Consider the following 12357-nt stretch of genomic DNA (forward strand, 5'->3'; position numbering starts at 1 on the left):
TCGCGTATTACCGCCTAGCTGGAGAAACGGAACGTGTGACCAGCACGCCGTGGACCGGCAGGTAGTCGTCGTACTCGTGGGTTGAAGCGATTAGCAGCCTCACATCCGGTCCCGCCTACTTCAGTCATTCATTCTTCACTTTCTTAATGCTGTGACGAATGGAAAAACTAGAATGAAGTGCTGAAGAGACTCTTTTAACACTTGAAAGGATAAGAAGTTAGGAAATGTATGCATGATGTAAACAAATGTAGAACCTTTGGTCTTTGTGGATGGCACGAGGGAAGTCAGAGGTTTCTGGGAGCAATGACCTTTGCATGAGCGAAGTCTTTTGGCGTCTGCCTGGCTGGGTAATGACGTCCTCAAGGAGAATTCATCTCGATTTCCTCACGTGGTAACACGGCTGGGGGATTCCCCACCCAGCCATTTCCGAGCGCAGAAAAGCATGCAAAGTGAATTTTATTCTAGTTTGATTTTTTTACATAATTGGAATAAGCCAAAAGCTTTAAACTTCCACCAGTATCAAATTTAGTGAAAATCTGTTCATTCATTCTCGAACTGTTGTTACATACGAATAAACGGATAGATATAGCAAAGAGAAAATCAACGTTACAGCTTTAAGTTCGAACACGTCTGAAAATTGGTTACTGTGAACAGACCTATGATTATCAAACATGAAATCTCGGTCATATTTTGAAACAAACCGTTTTTGGCTCCTCCATAACGAATACTCTGAGCTATCACAGAGATACACAAACAAGACATTTACTTTTCACCTTAAACATTCAGCATGTAATGAGTTACACTACAACTAGCATCCAATAGCAGTACGATATAATTCTGAATGATAAATGCAGATATGGCCTATTTATGTAAACCCCGGAGGCTGAGATAGACATTCCATCTGTGATACCAACAAACATAGAAGGAGCAGGGTTTTCCTTGAGTAACCGATAGTTCAGCTCGTCAACAACCAGAAATTTCATTACAGAGTTCAAAAAAATCTTCCACTGGATTCAAAATTTACCCAGTCCACATCTTCACAAGCCATTCCATCCCTCGAAGTCCTCCAATCAAATTATGACACTATTTATCATGTCTTCGTGCGTGCTACGTCTCCTTAGCAACATAAGGTAACGCTCCACGTTATATAATCAACTTCACCCTTCTGTTGCGTCCTCTTTAATAGCTCTAAATATTCTCCGTTTTTTCCCAGACCAAATACTTTTGTGTCCACAGATATAAAATCACGTGACTCGTTTAAATCTCTATGCAGTTCGAGATTCAGTACCTCCAAATCTTTCTGTCTCTACTAGGGATTAATCAGATCATAATCTATTATAATGTTATATTAATGTATTTTATTCTAAAAATTCAAACCGAGAAAACTGTCTTTTATACAATGGTAAGATTACAGTGAAAATCCTGACAAACGTATCTGTATGGAAGCCAAACTGTGTATGAATTTACAAATAAAACATGGGATCGGTTATCAGAAGTGCATTTGTTGACTTTGAAGAGATTTGAGGCGGGCTGATGCTGTAGGACCCTATCTCGTCCCTGCCGTGTGTATTTTAAGGAGATAACGGCGGGGGGGGGGGGGGGGGGGGCAAGATATCAAGTGAGGATACTTGTTCAAGATGTAAAATAACACGAGGTATCAAACATACAACACGACCAGATATGACATTTTTAGAGAGATGTCCTTTTTTATTTACGTGTTCCACACAACTCAGTACAATTCGTTATCTGTTTATCCGCATGAAACAACTTGAACAGATTCTTAGGTTATTTAACAACTTCGTTTCAAACTGGAGAGATGATCACGAACGTTATTTGGGTAAGGATTTGGAAGAAAGCTGCACTGTCGTGGTATAGATAAAACAATTATCATGCACCAGAGTCACCTTGCGGAGACTTCGCCTTCTACCATGTCGTTCGCCTGCAGAGATTTATCATGTCTTAATATGCTGAGATATCACGTCGTAGACAACCGATACTTATTACCGTGTCGTTAGCCTGCCGAGACTTATTCCGTAGTTTTCCTTCCAAGACTTATTATTATCACGTCGTTATAATGCCGAGAATTAAACAAATTACCACAGTCAGATACGTGGTAACCCAGCAGAGATTCGAACCGGGTGAATCCCGAATACAAGTGTTAATCAAAACTGCTACGCCAATTTGAGCGGTTTTAATCGACAGACTTCGATTAAATCTGTCATACACTACAAGAAGATATTAACATGGTGAACAGGTAGTTACCAGGAAAGATTTAGATGGGGAAGCAAGTCTAGCATGTTAACGCTAATTGACCTATTCTGTGATTTAATGGATATTATAATGTACTCCATTCTGTGTTAAACCCTAGAATTAAACAATTTTCATAACCAGTTTTGCTGCATATTTGCATATTTTCAAAACACGTAATTAATTTCTACAGCTGCAATTTCCACACTCTCTAGTTATTCCGCCTTTCCGAGGAACGTCTGAAAGTGTTCATCAGCCATGACATTGCTACAATGTTTAAATGTTTGTGTAATTACATGATGTGTATGATCAATGCACAGGCGCCATTCCACGCATAGGTGCAGCTTTCTGAACTACAGAACGATGAGCCAACTTAAAATGGTTCTTATTACTCTGTTTAAAAGCATTTACCATCTTGCATCTTCCATAAGAAACAATGAACCGAATTTATAACTTGTGTTGGGCAAGGCCGTGGTCTAGGCAACACGGAGTTTTCCTCCGGGGGCTTCCCAACAATTACTCCATTCACACACAGAAGAAGGCAATGGCAAACAAATTCTGGATCATCTGCCAAGAACGTATATGAACAGGTCCCAGTCCGAGAAAAGGATGGAAGGATCCTGTTCATATGGACCTGTCGTCAGACAGAACACTAAATAATAATAAGATGAGGTGGTCTAGCGGTTAGAACGCTGGCCTTGTAATCCTGGGGTCTCGGGTTCGATTCCCGGCGGTGCCAGAATTTATAACTTGTGTTGGGCAAGGCCGTGGTCTAGGCAACACGGAGTTTTCCTCCGGGGGCTTCCCCGGTTTCTCCGTGGCATCCCAACAATTACTCCATTCACACACAGAAGAAGGCAATGGCAAACCACTTCTGGATCATCTGCCAAGAACGTATATGAACAGGTCCCAGTCCGAGAAAAGGATGGAAGGATCCTGTTCATATGGACCTGTCGTCAGACAGAACACTAAATAAATAAAATAATAAATAAAGGAGGTCGTGTACGTCTGTTCGAATGTTTCAACTCGAAAACTATTTATCGAAACTAATTCTATATAAAATTCCTTCCAGATTTACATATTATGTCGTATAAATGGTGATAGAATATAACCTAGGTTATAAATCAAGAGATAAACAGGCTACAAGAAATTTAAATAAAGGGGTTGAACATATTTCAGAGGGATATTTTGTTTCGGGCGTATATCTGTGAGATAGCACACATGAAGAAGAAATTATTTTTAACTGCCCCATTTTATAGTATGTCACAGCAAAAATGAATATTAAATAAAATAAAGTCGATGTAAAATCACGATCAAGTGTTACCTACTATTTTAACTTTCGAAAAACTTTTGCTTTACAAATCATACGCGTCACCCCTGTATTTTGTTAGAAACCATTATAGATTAAATGAGAAAACTAAACAATATTTTCCTGTTGCATTGGGATGTTATATTTTGGCAATCCATGTTTAAAACTAACAGTGCAATTTAGCTCATGGGTCACCGTGACCGGAGTTTAAAAATTATAAATTGATGGTTTATGTCTTCCTGCAAAAATGCTATATGGAAATAAATATCGCCTGGATCCATTTTGGGGTTCCCTGTCACCTCTGACAAAGTCGAAACTTCGTGAATGTAACGACGTTGCGGTTAAGGGTCGTGACGCCAAAATAGATACCAGCGTTTCAGCTGAAGTTCTGAAGATGGAGGCGGTATGTTTCTCCGAAACGTTGCGAGTCCGCACCGCGTCACAACCCAGAGGAGAATCTTCTTCACGGCTGTAAATCTCAAACCTCACTTCGTGAATGCAGTTCAGATCCTGCCGACCCTAAAGTTCACCTTCAACTGTCACTAAGGGCAAAATGAAAATACCGTCGTATCAGGTGCTTACATCTAAAATGTTGATGATCTCAGAAGACTAAAGACCACTGTGGTCAAAGACCACATAACTGGAGGCATTATCCTTAACAAGAGCTACCTATCTTAAGTTGGAATCCTTGGAAATTGTTGCTCACACAAAGTCTAATTGTGTCTACACAACAGAACTATTAGTTAGGGGTGCTATTTAATGTTCCGGAAATGCATTACGAAGAGCTTCGAAAGGTAGTGAAGAATTCTGTGAGTTCTGATCCTAGTGGCAGCGTTGTTTAACGGCTTCCTATTCCCGCTTGTACCTACTTTGTTTAACATATATATAGCTTCACTTGCTAATGAAGGATAGAACTCTGTTTATTGTCAACTTGTTTAACAAAAGAAAGCTTTTATAATTTATTATTTCAGACCCGTACGTAAAAATGTTCGTACACTCTGTGCAACCACAATCAAAGAACGCTAGAATTACGAATAATATTTCCGTGATCGGCTGTTCAGTGGCACCCTGATTGAATATAGATTCCGTGATCGAATCTGACTGTACACAAACGACTTAATTTGCCAAAAAAATAAAACATTTCAGAAGCGTTTTTGTTTCTTAAAGTACATCGGTAGCTTATATAAAATATGAATTAATAAGTTAGCCATTAGAAGGGTTGTTTTAAAGACCTAAGATCTATAATAAGATGGCAGATAATGACAAATAAGATGTTTATAACGATAAATATACACTCATGTACAATTCTAAATATTAAAGAGCACTTCTCGGTTCTATAAGGGTTCTTTGCCCCATACAAATTTGCTCGATGTTGGCGAATGGATATAAGTAAGTTATTATTATTAAACAAACATACAGACCGGTAGGAACTTATATTATTTCTGAACAACACGGAAGGGTAAACACAAGAGGTCATTTCAATCTTCCTGTAGCGAGAACCTCAAACACCCTATCTCCCTTACTGCAAACAACTTTGTATTTGTACGAATCAATTAAACCTTCAAGCGTTCAGGGTCGGAACTTCGTATCAGAATTGACGATGGAGCTGTCTATGTATAAATAACAGAGTTTTGAATCACACAGTTTCGTGCTGAGCTAAATTTGGAAACAACCTGAATACTGGCTGGTCTAAGCACACGGCTTTATGTTGCAACGTCGAAATGTTAACGAAAATTAGAAAGGAGTCCATTCCACGACCTCAGTCCAGTAGATTTAACTCTCCACCTGGAGACTGACTGTCCCGACTGAGGGGTCCCTCCACATGAAATTATAGTAGTCATCACCAAATTGAATGGTTCAAGGCCAACGGAGGACAACACCCCTCTTACTGCGCGGTCTAAGTCACACTACACTGCGAGTTCTAAGCTGTAATCGCTTGCCTGTGCTTCGGAATTTCTAATGCAACCTTGTACGATATTGCTGTGACATTGAAGCATCCAATTTGTGCGATGGCTACTATAGTCACTGCTGCTTCCTTATGGATTATTACAAATGCATCATTCATAATCACCCTTCACCGCATAAAAGGCAATTTGTTTTCAAGATTTGAATTTTCCTAAGACTGAGAATCCAAGTTTCACACCCAAGCAAAACAATGGGAAGAAATTACGAGAACGTGAGAGAAAATATAATTCTATAACGTCTGTTACGAATCGAACATTGATTATCTGGTCAGCAGGCAGCCACTTAGATGACTGAACTGTTCCCTATTATAAATAGACCATATATTATCTTGATGGTCTATCTGTTTGAAGAGAGAGGTTAGTACTGCAATGAAGGTTGTTTGTTTAACCAAGCTGAAACAATAGCTCTGATTATATGACATGTTTATTGGTTTATGGTTTGTGGGCTGTAAAGAGATGGCAAGTGTTTTGGAAGAAAGCATCTTATCCCTGGAAAATCATTTCCTTTGCACTTTCAAATATCGCCCTTTTCTCTTTCACGGACCGATAAAACAGTAGTCGGTTTCCAAGGACAGATACTCTGTGTAAGGAAGTCTGTAAATCTAATTTTTACTAGCGTGTTCAAAAATGTTTTATTTACAACATACCACTGACCTTTGACTCCAAGAAATTAGATTGATGTGCTAATGCCTCTTCTGAAGGCATTTCAGCCAACAAGCATGCCCGTTTAATGATAAGTTTAATTATTTTTTTAAAAATATCGCGGGATACTGCAAGGACATTAGCATTTTCATCTCTACCAAGTCAGTTTCTTAAATTATCTTTCATTGTTTCTGAAAGTTCTGCTAGCCTCACGTCTAATATTGTACAGATTAACTCTATAAATTGAGCCAGCAAGTTAAGATAAACAATTAAATTGATTTTTTTTTCATTTTATCACAGTTTTATTTTCCTGGTAATTCTCTTCGAACAATATTGAAACTCATCAATCAGGCTTCAAGTTTCTGATTGTAGCAGATTCCTTTTAATATTTCATGATCCTAATATGGCTGTCTTTTGTAGAGAAGCTACTGAATATTTTCCTGGTATTCTAGTTACAATTCCAGTGGCTCCAGTGATTACTGGAATGACATAACATTTGACGTTCCACATTCGCAAAGTTTCCAGATTTTCGATTTTTGTATTTTAATTTATTTTCAGTCTTCTGTATCACATCCACATTCGGTGGCAATGCTACATCTATCTGTACCAACAAATTTTATCTTCCTTGTTCTTAATTATCATGTTTTGCGTCTTTGCCAGAACCTCCCTATAAGTTTGTACGCCTTGATTCCATCCTCCTGCTATGTCTTCGCATTCACATACCGACGTGCGTGAGTGAGTACCAGTTTTTGTTGGTTCAATGTCTCATGTCTTGCTCATTGAGTAATGTAGATATGTTATTACAGTTACTATTTGCCCAACATGTTAACACAGACGTGGCCCACATTTAAATACTTGTAATAAATGAACGTATGACAAAAATGGCTTAAGTTTCGCTGGTGGCAAGCTTTCCCCGGATTCAATCTGCTCTAACTTTTTCGTGAATGTAATTTTGATTTGTTCTGTTGTTCCCAAATATTTTAATTGAAAGCAGCCATGTTTTCTAATTACACAGAATTTCCTGGATATAGATCAAACCTCTTCGAAACGGTTTGATACCTCCAGCATTAAAAATCGAATTTATTTAAGAAACCTACTCATTTTAATCATCGTTGTAATTAATCAGTTTTATTTATTATTTATAATTACACAGAAGTAATTAAGATTTCCTTATATTAATCCAATATATTTCGTCGTTATTTTTCCCATCTTCAGGGGACTCATCGATACGTAGAATATTCAGAGTGTACATTAAAATATTACAAAGTACATAACCAATTTCAAAAAATCCCTTTGATTAACATTATTTTTGTAGTATTTGTATATCTGTAATAACTCATTTCAAGTTAAATTTTGGCGCGCGGTCTGGGGCGTGAGTCTTGACGGCTTGGATATTGGGATCGTGGTTTGAATCCCACTTGAGTCATGAATGTTTGTCACCGATTTTCGGTGTTGTCCTATTTAGGCAGAGGCTTTGAGCCACTGGCATTTCGTGCAAGTTCTACCAAGTATATAAAAGTCAGGCTATAAAACCCCACATGACAAAGAAGGCATCGAAGTTTACTCAATAATACAAGCTTTAATTCGCATATAAATTGTACAGTTACAAATATAAAGGTCGCCATATCTATCCTCGTAAGCCTGCTTTAAACAAACTTGGGCCTACAAACTCGTTGAAGATAAGACGGCAAGGAAGAAGGCCCTGTCACATGTAGTAAGTGTATGTTGACACTGATAACTAAAAGCCTCTGTCAGATTAAAATTACAGATTACACGTTGATGGTCATTTACGGTTCTGTCCTTATACTCTGTTCTTGATACAGCATCAATAAATAACCTAACAATGGATGAAGGAATCGTGCGGTCTTGAGTGTTGCCAATACACCTTTTTTCCGTCCTGTTGAAGCACAGTAAATTACACTTAATAACAAGGCTAATGCACCGAGACGTATTTCTTGTTTTTGTACGAAGGGTTGCCTACCGCAAGGGTCCTTCATTTGTCATAATCTTGTTTGTTACATCGTGTGTATTTATCACATTCGTAGTTGTAAGCCCTATCAAAGGAACTGTTTTATTTTTCTTGTTCTTAAACTTCCTGACCCCTGAATTATCATCTCTCTCTTTCTTTCGTTCTCTTGCTTTGCAGATTCACATTACAGGTCCTCATATTTTGAAAGCCAATTTAGAACTTTTGTACATGGTTTATAAAGAGCTGGAGGAGAGGTCGGGAGGGAAGGGAGACTATATATAAGATTCATTTACGTACTTTTTGTCATTACCCAATTTCCAACCCGAGTCGATAGAGCGAGGAAAACCAAACAAGGCTGCCTCTTGCCTTCAGCCTATATCCTACCGACCGGGAGGCCCCTAGCGAGTCATCCTCAGCTGCCTAATCCGGAAGTTTGCTACTTAAGCAAGACACACGATTGCAACACTGACTAACGATTTTAACACGAAATTAAACAATTCAGAAGCTTACTGAAGATATAATTAAGTGTATAAGTAACTGACTATCTTACAAATCTGCCAAAAAAAACTAACCAATTATCTGTATGGACCATATTCTCATGAAAATTTAATACGCTCTCATCTGGTTAAGAAATTCTCAACGTTTATAGAACTCCAAGGTTTTTATTACTGTGTCTACAAATGCACGTCGATGAATTCAATCCACACCTTCCCATCATACTTCCATAAGACACAAGGAAACCTGATCATTGTGTTTTGTGAGGTTTAACCCTAAATTCACACACATTACTCTTTGCGAGTTGTGTGTATGAAGAAGCTATGCTGGAATTACAACTAGTACACAGAACTTAACATGATCATCATTAGATTACACTCGAAAATAGAGAAATGTCATGTCGGGTTTAAGTCGACTCAGGAACTATCACCGTGCTCCTGATACAAATAGATATAATACGGACATAGGAATGGAAAAGGCGAAATCGACTACAGATTTGCTTCCTTCCAACGCCACCACCGCAGAGCTCCCAGTAGCAGGCCACAAAGTATTGCAAGTGGCAAGCCGGCTCGTCGTCTGTTCTGAACAGTGGTTCCACATATGGGCTGGAGCTTCGCCTACAGATTGCATTTCCCATTGATCTACGTTCGTTTCGCTGCAGTAGTCAGACAGCCTCCATTTATAACGGGAGGAAACTACACATAGCCCATCAGACAAGGTTAGTTCAGACGTACACCTGTTTATTTAACGATCCTGTATCGATTGTAAACCTTGCTTAACATGGAATGAGATGCAAAAGTGATCCTTTGTGGCGAGTTGAAAGACGTTAGAAAGGTAAAAGTATTTCTTGTTATAAAATATTACTTCTGCATTCCATTGGAAGTTATGAGAAATAACACGAATTCTTCCATCAGGGTAGATGTTCGAGGAGTACAGATTTGAACTGGGTAGCCCCTGAATACAAGAAGGACTGGATATCGCAAAGCGAAACTCCTAGGCCCCCTCCACGGGACATTCTTGTCCCACAGAAATCAAGTGTATGGCCACACAGGTGGTTTCATCTATAATTCGTATTTCTACTTTCTCCAGGGCGGTTAGTGGCCAGGATTATCAAAGTTCATGCCTGGAGGAGACAGGCCATCTCAATAAGCTCTTTGTTCTTATAGATTTAGATACTTTCGGCTTGGGAATGTTTTCTCAGTAATTTCAAGTGTGTGCTTGGGAGTGCCACCATATGTTCGGCTGAGAACACTGATTTAGCAGATCCCAGCCATTTTATACAGCAGATAGCTGGAAGCCTACTGCTTTGCTGATGGCTTCAAGATGCAAATTTCAATCCCATATTGACAGATACAAGTACAGTAGCATTTGCCAGTCATTAGAATCCACAAAGATGCTGCTTCAATCTCACGGATTACGAAGCATGTAATGACGAATGGCGGGTTCAGGATTTAGAAAGGAGACATCTTAACTTATTTTAAAGTGCACTGCTTCGGGTTTCTTGGATGAGCCAATGAGGAAACCCCAGAGCCCTTGTGATTGCCTTCAAGAATGATCTTCTGAACTCTGTATCTCTGAATCACTGCAGACGTAAGGCGTCTGAATCCAAGATTACGGTTCAAAGGTTTGACCATCAGATCCGGCTCAAGTCCGAAAAATAAGTGGGACCCTTTCTAACAAGAATTAGTTCATCTTTGTGTGTTACTAACACTGACAGACCGATGTGTCTCAGAAGGTACCACAACATTAATTAAACTTTTCACTGTAAATTACCCACAGGCCTACCGAATCTTATCTGAATCAGGAGAATTACTCAGCGCAAGTTTCTGAACTCTAGGCCCGAATGAATTTTTACAGTAATGTATCACATGAGTGATTAAGACCATTGACGTCAGTAAACACGTTTTATTCTGTTAATTGTCGCAAGTATTTCGTGGTACATACCTATTGCTGTGAGCATCTGTTCACATTAATGACGAACGTAAAATCAAACAATAGAAAGCATCTTCCTATAAAGCGCTTGGTGGATTACGCAATTTGCTAAACCTGATAGTTGGTGATTACTCTAGCAAACACAGCGTCATATAACACACTAATGACTTACATTTGTTAAAAGGAATTATCGAGTACAAGAGAACCTTGCAATACCAAGTTAAGAGCGTTTGCAATAAATAGCCATGAAGTTTAAATAAATATTCCTCATTTACAACCTGTAGGCATCGAGCAGAAAAAAATTAATGTGTTCCCGGGTCGGGAAAAGGTCAACCCCTGTCTTAACGCTTTTAAGGCACGACAGTAATCTTCTTCGCTTGGCAACAGAACCTGCATTTCCTGTTAAGTCTTTGGAATCTGTTATCGGACAGTTAAACTGTCTACAGTATCAAACATTTTATTTTTATTTGTATCGAATAATAAATGACTGATGAATAATGAACTGGAAAATATGGTCGTAGCCTATTTTAATATTCAAGCCTGTCATTTGTCAGAGGCGACTGAAGAAATACAAAAAAAGTCTCGGTAAGGAAAACCAGTCTCAGAGACGGGATTTGAATCCGGGACCTTCCGATTATGAACCAGAAGTGCTAGAGACCACCAAGTCGCGATATAGGGTATTCCATAAAATATTAGATGAACACGTCATTTTCGTATAAACATGGAAGTGTAAAACCAATATGGTATATGGGTTAGTTGTGCTGATACCTATATCACTTACCGTATCACTTCAAATCAATTTCTCGCACGTCGACAGATGTGATCACTGGTAGTAACAGCCTATAACAGCCTGCGAAAAAAAAAATAGCCTACTGGCAGCGGTAATTTAAGCGATTGGCCCAAAATGTCTTGAGAAAACCGAAGAGGAAAGGGATTTTAATCAAGGAATAAGAGACTTATAGGCGTAAAGTCAAGTCCACTTTCTACCGCAGAGCGCGAGGTTAGGTTAGATTGCAAGAAATAGAGATCCTTTTGTTTCAGAGCTTTTAATTAGGTTCTCATATTAGATCAACGTCGTAATGGTTTTAGAAAGTGTACGATCATTTATAACTCAAAATAATTGATTTAACCCCAACAACAATAAAAACTCGAAAAGGCCACAAAGACCCACCGTTAGAATTCTTCCTTTACCACTGAAATTATATTCCAAAACATAACCAACTCGTACATACGCTCTGTGGGAAATATCCAGAGTTAGTGAGTGAATATTAAAACAGGCAGAAGTTACGCCCAGTTATCACTGGATTAGGGGCAGATATTTTGATGTAAAACCTGACCTATGATTTTGATCGTAGTTGTCCTCAGTACCTCCAGGCAAAAGTGAGGATTGTATATGCCAATTGGCCACGATAGACATATTCTAAATTCTTATCTATTTAGGCCTATGATCCATGATCATGTTTCCAAGTAAACCAACGTTACATAATCTTTGCTGTTGGACGATCGTTGTCAAATAACTTAAGAATCAGTCTTTAGGGAATACCAAACGGTGATTAGGCTACTTTTCGTTATCAAGTGATCAACGTCAAAGTTGTAGCGAACTATAATTCCTGGCCTCGTTTAGAATTAGCGGCACGCAGTGGTAGGCCGAGATTTATCTTCAATACATTCAAGAGTCGCCTGTTTACTGGCAAAGTGACACCAATAACACAACAAGACGAGGCTTTGTTCCCCGCGTTCCCATAAGGAGACTTAGAAACGCTTCGGTATCCCTGAGTTACGTTCAAGTGACGACGACA

The sequence above is a fragment of the Zootermopsis nevadensis genome, unplaced genomic scaffold, assembly GCF_977971745.1.
Source record: "Zootermopsis nevadensis isolate Lab colony 2312 unplaced genomic scaffold, Znev_1.0 Znev_ptg000006l, whole genome shotgun sequence".
NCBI lineage: Eukaryota > Metazoa > Arthropoda > Insecta > Blattodea > Termopsidae > Zootermopsis > Zootermopsis nevadensis.